Source organism: Paroedura picta, chromosome 2 (genome assembly GCF_049243985.1).
Source record: "Paroedura picta isolate Pp20150507F chromosome 2, Ppicta_v3.0, whole genome shotgun sequence".
Lineage (NCBI taxonomy): Eukaryota > Metazoa > Chordata > Lepidosauria > Squamata > Gekkonidae > Paroedura > Paroedura picta.
The window spans coordinates 160,544,363-160,552,008 of record NC_135370.1 but is presented as its reverse complement, the minus strand read 5'-3'; the positions used below and the strand labels follow the sequence as shown (position 1 = coordinate 160,552,008).

The window sequence follows — 7,646 nt, the reverse complement described above, 5'->3', positions numbered from 1 at the left end:
AAAATAAAAAGACACCCCACTTATAACCAAGCCCACCATATACATGTGTGTGCATACTATGCACAGGCATGTGTACATGATAATTGCATTCCTTGGTTTCCCATGACTTTTGAACACTGATTCATGCTGGCTGGTCGGCATTGACGGGCAAATGTCAAGATTCAAAAAGCTTGAGTCATATTGCGTAAAGCTAAAGCCCTGTTCAGCAAGCCTGTTTTAACAAGTGGATTCTTTTGAAGTAAGCAAAGGCGGAAGGTCAAGCAACCCTGGCTTTGTAAACTGAGACGCCAGCCTTAGGCGCTTTAACCATAGTGCTGATGCAGGGAAATGGAGGGTTTGATTAATTATGGAGGCAGAAAGGCTGCGCTGGGTACAAGTATGATTATTGCTTACATACTGAAAGCTCATGGCTACAGGACTCTTGTCTAGCTTCCTTGTGTGGGCACACGTGGGCCTTTTTCTCTCCCGTGTAAATAATTACAGCCATCCTAGCCCAAATCAGCCACTGTGTTGACAGTCTCTGGATCTTCCTCAATTGGAAAAGTGTCTTTGATTATGCATGGTTATGTGTTTTTTCCTTGCTAATGAATTATCTCAGCCCTGTTCCTTGCAGAAAGCCAGCAGAAAATCCAAAATGGAGGCCAAGACATTTTGAGGGAGGGGCAGTGGCTCAGTGGTAGAGCGTCTGCTTGGCACGCAGAAGGTCCCAGGTTCAATCCCCGGCATCTCCAGTCAAATGGACCAGGTAGAAAGTGATGTGAAAGAGATATACTGACCTTGATGGACCAATGATCTGATTCAATATAGGGCAACTCTTCATGCATATACAAGTGCCAACAGGTTGCAATAGACTTATGGTAACCCCAGGAAGAGTTTTTCAAGGCAAGTGAGAATCAGAGGTGTGGGGTTGCCATTGCACTCCTCTGCAGAGCCTTCTTCAAAGGTTGCCCTTCCAATTTCTATCCCTGCTTAATTTCCAAGATCCGACAAGATCAGGCTATACTAGGCCACTGACCCTTGAGGATTACTGTGATCCCTCCATCAAAACTGCTTGTTGCAACATGGTTTTCAAAGAAGCTGATTATCTGCTTTTAATTATTTTGTGTAGAACTAGGCAAGGATCCTCTTTAACATAAAATTACATTATCTGGAAGCAACCATTATTTATTATTTTATTGCTGTTATTATTGTTGTTGTTGTTGTTGTTGTTGTTGTTGTTGTTATTTGCTTTATAGATCAGTCAGGCTTGGGATGGTGCACATCGATCATCAGTACAGAAGTCTGATAAAAACAAAAGAAGAAGAAGAAGAAGAAGGAGGAGAAGAAGAAGAAGAAGAAGAAGAAGAAGAAGAAGAAGAAGAAGAAGATTTTTATACCTGCTTTCATTGCCCAAAAGAGTCTCAAAGCAGCTTACAATCACCTTCCCTTCCTTTCCCCACAACAGACACCCTGTGAAGTAGGTGAGGCTGAGAGAGTTCTGACAGGACTGCTCGATCAGAGCAGCACTATCATAGCCATGATGAGAGCAAGGTCACCCAATAGCTACAATAAAAACATAAAACAATCACTTAGGTTCTTGGTTAGAATTCATTTCTAGGGCTTTGCTTCTAGCTCTGTCCTTCTGGCCAATATCTGTGAAGAAACTGGAAAGGAGGGAGGGCACTTGATTTTATTTGTCCCTGGCCTCATCCATATTCCTGATAGACTAGTACCATTTTGCAGGCTCCAAGGAACTCTGATAGCTCAACAATCTATTGAAGTTAAACAGGTATAGGTCAATAACGGGATGGGGGAATCTTCCCAGTACCCATTGGCCTGCTACCTTGAGTCCCAATGGGGGAAAAAGGGGGCGGGAATGGAATAAATAAACAAAGGAGTTGGCCAAGCTCTCCCATTATGCTGCTTTCCTGAGTTCTACACACAGGAAGGAAAACCTGAGTTGCCTAATGGTTGAAATATAACGAAGAAACTGCAGGACGTACCCTGCTTTCGTGTCTTTAGATAAAACCACTGAGATGTGTAGTAAAGGAAGATGGTTAATGGAATCGGGGCTATGCAGTTTCATAGCACTTCAGAAGTAGATTTTCCTGTTCCTCACAGCGAAATCCATCTGCAAAAGCACATTGAAAGTGCATTATCCAGCATGTGCAGAATGGGTGCAGAATGGGCGCAAACTGGGCCAAAAGAGAGTTCTCACATCAGTTTAGTGAGGACCACATTCTTCATTGAGTCAAGAGATAAAACCATCTTTCTGATGCTTCTTCTCTCGCTTCGTCTTTAGATCACACTTGTGGTCATGTCATCAAGTTAAATTCTGAAGTGAGTAGTGGGTTCTTTGAGAGAGGGGTCACTGCCCATAGCCAGGGGCGAAAGCTGGCAGTATCTGTCTCCTGTCTCATTGCCACAATCTAAATCCTAGAAAGAAAATAGTTACAAGAACCGAAAACATTTACTGCAAACGGTGCCACCTGGTGATGCCTGAAGGTACTTATTTTTAGTTCTTCCAAAGCCATTTCATGATGGCAATCCTTTCTCTATCCCAATATAAATAAGGGTGGAACTAGGAGGATAAGCAAAATAATCACACCAATGATGACAACTGTTTGCTGTTGTATAAAGGCTTGGGAGTTTCATGTCAGCTGTGAGTTTATATATCTGACAAACTGCTCTTTGGCTCCCAAAAAGTTCACCCCACAATAAATTTGATATTAGAGACCTATCTTTTTATCTATCAAAGTTGTTTTGCTCTGCAAGGTTAGCCTAATGACGTCATATTTAACCCAAAATTGTTAAGCATGTTTGGTGGGTTTTATAGGTAAGAACTAGTGAATCCCAGTGGAAGGAACACGGACAGCTAACCACAGTTATTGGCAGCAAGGACAAGGAAGATTCTGGCAACGCTCCTGAAAGATTTAAACCAAAGTGAAGTGGCAGAATGCTGGCTGTGTGTATCCTATGCATATTTGATGAGCCATTGACATTGCTAGAAGGGCAACACAATCAACTTTAATTGATATTAGAGATTAAGAGCTGAATTAGATGCTCTCTCTCCAGCACATGGTCCTGAGCAGATGCTCAGGAGAATTTAGGACTGAGGTCAAAGCCCGAGGGTGTTTGGCATCACAGGTGAACCACAACTTTGGCGTTCCCCTCCATTCAACATATACATTAAACATCAATTGGCTCATTCCAGGAACTGCAATCCTAAACATGCCTACCAGGGAGTAAAACCCATGGAGCATAGTAGGAATTGAACAAACCTGAAATATATGCATGGGAGGAATCCTGGTTCACTCATGACTTCTGGGGCTCCTTGTGGCCCTCTAACTCTTTTGCCCCACACCGGTGCCCTAGGTCAAGGGTAGTCAATCTGTGGCCCTCCAGATGTCAATGAAGTACAATTCCCATGAGCCCCTGCCAGCGTTTGCTGGCAGGGGCTCATGGGAATTGTAGTCCATGAACATCTGGAGGACCACGGTGGACTACCCCTGCGATCACCTAGCTTTGCCTAGTGGGTGAGCTGGCCCAGAGGTACTTAAAGGGAAGACTGGTAAATTCGTAGTGCTATTGATTCTCCCCTGAATAAATCTATTGATATAGATTCAATCTACTGAATCTATTGATTCTCCCCTGAAAGTTTTTCTACACTGATGAAGCTGCCCTGTACAGAATGAGACCATCAGTCCATCAAGATTGGTGTTGGCTGTTCATGCCTGCAGCGGCTCTCCAAGCTCTTCCACATCACCTATCACTGGTTCTTTATTTAAACTGGAGATGCTGGAGATTGAATCTGGGACCTTGTTTCTGGTAAGCAGATTCTCTACACCTGAGCCAAAGCACCTCTATTAACAGATCAGGTGACCAGAAACCTCAGACCTTTCCACTATGTTGCATATAAGGTCACACTAGTTTCTCACCGGGACTTCTGTCCTCTATTTCTGTCTTCGACCCAACCCTCAGGCTCAGAGTGAAAAAAAGTTCAAGTGGCCAGGGGGACAGGGATCCTCTTGCAGGGGAGAAGCAGCGGGTAAGAGAAAAACACACCGCTCCCCCCAGTATATTCAACGATGGACTACCTATTTTTGTTGCTGGAGAAATCCCCAATGGGCAGCCACCCTGCAGGGCCACCTCGCCTTGAGCTCTCCACCAGAAACATCCCGCCAGCCCCATCTCACTCTGTCAGGCTGTATGTTATAAAATTGAAAAAGGAAAGTGTCGAGAATGACTAGTTTGGGCAGCGCAGGGGGTCCGGAGAAGGAGCGTGCGGACAGGAGCGGAAACCTAAGAAAGGAAGATACAGAGGAAGAGATCCCGACAGACCCTCTTTGGATACGAAACTTACATAAAGGGATGTGGGGAATCAGTTCGCCAGGGGTGGGGGAAACGGTAGCACAGGGGCAGTCAGTACAAGCGGGGAGAGCAAGGGAGAAACCCAGGGCGGGGCGGTGGTGGAGAGACGCGGAGTCCCGGAAGGGCGAGGTCCGCCTGAGAAGCCCGGAGGGTGGAGACAGGGGCTAGAGAGGCTACTTAAGGAAGCGTCAATGAGGAGACGGGGTTGGAGGCGTAGTGAAGGAACTACCCTGAACCCAGGAGCGGGAGAGAGAATACCGACTCCATTCTGAGACGCTGTTTCCTAACTATAAAGCCGTCTAGTCCCGGGTCTCCCTCACCGAACAACATGGCGGATCCGAAGCGTGGCAAAGACCCGGCGGACCCTGACAGAAAGAGAGGGGAGAAAAACATGAGAAAAACAGGCCTTGGCTTTGAGGGCCTTTTCCCGACGATTTCTCTGTGCTCAGAGTTGGAGTAAGTACAGATAACAGCCCTGAGAAAGAGAGAAGAACAACAACAAAATAATGGTGCTTCTGCATTAGGATTAACAAGGCCAGTCAGTTTCTTTGGATCTCTCTGATATCAAGTGAGATATATGAGATCCTTATAGAATCATACAATAATAGAGTTAGAAGGGACCTCATAGGCCATCTAGTCCAACCCCTTGAACTATGCAGGACACTCACATCCCAATCGCTCATCTACTGTAACCTGCCACCCTTTTGCCTTCACAGAATCAGCCTCTCTGTCAGATGGCTATCTAGCATCTGTTTAAAAACTTCCAAAGATGGAGAAACCACCACCTCCCGAGGAAGCCTGTTCCACTGAGAAACTGTTCTGTCAGGAACGTCTTCCTGATAGTGCTATTCTGACCTAGCAGTAAGAGCAGGGCTCTCTCAGCCTCACCTACCTCACAGGGTGCCTGTTGCAGGGAGAGGGAAGGGAAGGCAATTGTAAACCGCTTTGAGATTCCCTTGGGCAGTGAAAAGTGGGGTATAAAAACCAACTCTTCTTCCTTTTCTGAAGTGAGCTATGGATAGAAGCCTGGCACTCTAAATAAGATTTTGTATATAAATGTAAATATAAATGTAAATTAATACTGTAGGACAGTAAAAACCATGCCAAACTTGTACCATACAGAGTTGCATTATATATGTATTTTTCTTCTTTTGACAAAGCTAAGGCAACTTTTCAGTTGAGTTATTACTTCATACTGTGTTTTTGCAGGAACACCTCACAAGGTCTCTGAGGAAACTCAAAGCTTTGTCTTCATGTTTCTCCTTGATCTGCAGAAACCTTTTCCTGCTAAAATATTTTGATGAAAAGCACCCCATGCCTATTGCACAAAGCCTTTATCATCCTTCCTATCTGGTCTCAAATGTTCTCCATGAGGACGTTCCGTTCGAAAGAACCGTCTTTTGTGGGTCCCTGGCAGAAGCTCTGTGCTTTTAATAGCTTCATGACAGGCAGAACTTTAACAGCATCTTAGTACAAGCTTTGTGCAAATTGTGGATGCAGTGCACCTGTTGAACTTCTGACTGTTATCTACCGGCTCAAAATCCAGAAGTTCTTTTCAATGTGGTGCAGCGATCAGAGCACCAGATTTGAATGATCCATCCCTCTATCTCCTGTTGAAGCTTGCTGGGTGACCGTGGGCCTGCCAGTGTCTCCTAGAGCAGGGGTAATCAACCTGTGGTCCTCCAGATGTTCATGGATTACAATTCCCATGAGCCCCTGCCAGCGTTTGCTGGCAGGGGCTCATGGGAATTGTAGTCCACGAACATCTGGAGGAGGACCCACAGGTTGACTACCCCTGTCCTAGAGTAGCCGTCCTTAAAACACCGTTGTGAGGGTAACATGGAGGAAGACAAAACAATATTGTTTAGCAAATGAACTTACATTCACATTATGCTCATGTGCTTTGATTGACTGGTTAACAAGTTGACCATGAAGGCGAGGCAGCCTGAGGGGTGGGGTCCTTTCACTCCCCTCACTCATTCAGGATCTTGCTCAACGAGCAAATGGTTCTTAGAAGCTACATCATTTTCTCCTAAAATTTTATCCTACCTGTGTTCATCCAATGTAACTGTCTTTTCTTCTATTATCCACAGAAGAACAAATCAAATTCTTTAAACTAAATGTATCGTGACTCCTAAGAGTTGCCCTTTCTTAAATTAATGACAAACCAAATGATTTAACCTTGATCACACCTATTGACTCATGTCAGGTAAGGTGATCTCTGTTCTCTGGGGTTATCACCTTAAAAATAAACAGTAATCAATGATTTTTATGTATTTATTTTTGCTGTTTCCCTGCTCGTCCTAAACCTCTCCTGATTTTCATCGATCTGTTCCAGGATTTCCCCAGCTAGCTGCTTCTATGCCCTGTGGTACAATTAATCAGACCTTACCAGTCCAAATTAATTTGAATTGATTCCAGAAAGTGGGTGGCCCTGGCTTCCTAACCCATTCATCCATATTCTACCTTGCAGAAATCAGTGGCTTCCTGCGTTTGTAAGGATTTAGAGCAAGATCTAAAGATTTAGAACGAGCTGTCATTTAACTACACATAGGGCCATTAATCATTCTAAATTATATTTTTAACACAGCAAGAGAAAGGTCATAGCCAACCATTTGTCAGATAGATTAAACAATCCCAGTACTCCAATCTCTATCTACCCCCTCCCCCAGCCTCACTGTAGAATATCAAGAGAACACTGGGGGGGGGGGGAGTAAACGTAGATAGAAAAAGCCACATCCTGGGTCCTTTACTGAACACAGTTCTGCTCTGAAAGGAAAAGAGATATTCACATCTACACGGTTGAGCTTTGGGGAAGGGTTTTGAAGAAAGATTTGAAGGGAATGTGCTTTTCTTGGCCAAGCAATTATGGGATGGCTGACTGGAAAATGCCTTTTGTGTCTCTCTCTGGAACACAGCTCATGCGTGCACACAGAAAGATGTACCTTGTTTACCTGAAACAAATCTTAGAATTTTTCACAGGAATGCCATCAAGGAAAAAAGTCCTCATACAAGTAATAACTGATAATAGTAGTAGAGTTGTGTATAACCTTTTTTTTTTTTTTTGACTGATCGTCTTTTGAGGCAAATTCATTGCCATCTCCTGAGGTAAATGTAGTAATACCAGTTTTGGAGCAGGCCAGCAGAAGAAGCAAGGCCTTCCTCACCAGAACAGCATCCCTGAGGACAAAAAACAAAGGCTACATCTTTTCCATTCCTCAATGATAGGAAGGTGGCTTCTATTAATTGTCAGACAGCCAGATCTGTTGACCCAGGGGAATAGAGGCAGATGCACA

At 44.3% G+C, this 7,646-nt stretch overlaps 1 non-coding gene across 1 annotated transcript; it reads left to right on the top strand.

Annotated features, from left to right (window-relative positions):
* The first annotated feature begins 662 nt into the window (after positions 1-662).
* TRNAA-GGC (transfer RNA alanine (anticodon GGC)) lies at positions 663-731 on the top strand. The gene has a single exon. It is a non-coding gene; the product is annotated as a tRNA-Ala (tRNA).
* The last annotated feature ends 6,915 nt before the right edge of the window (positions 732-7,646 follow it).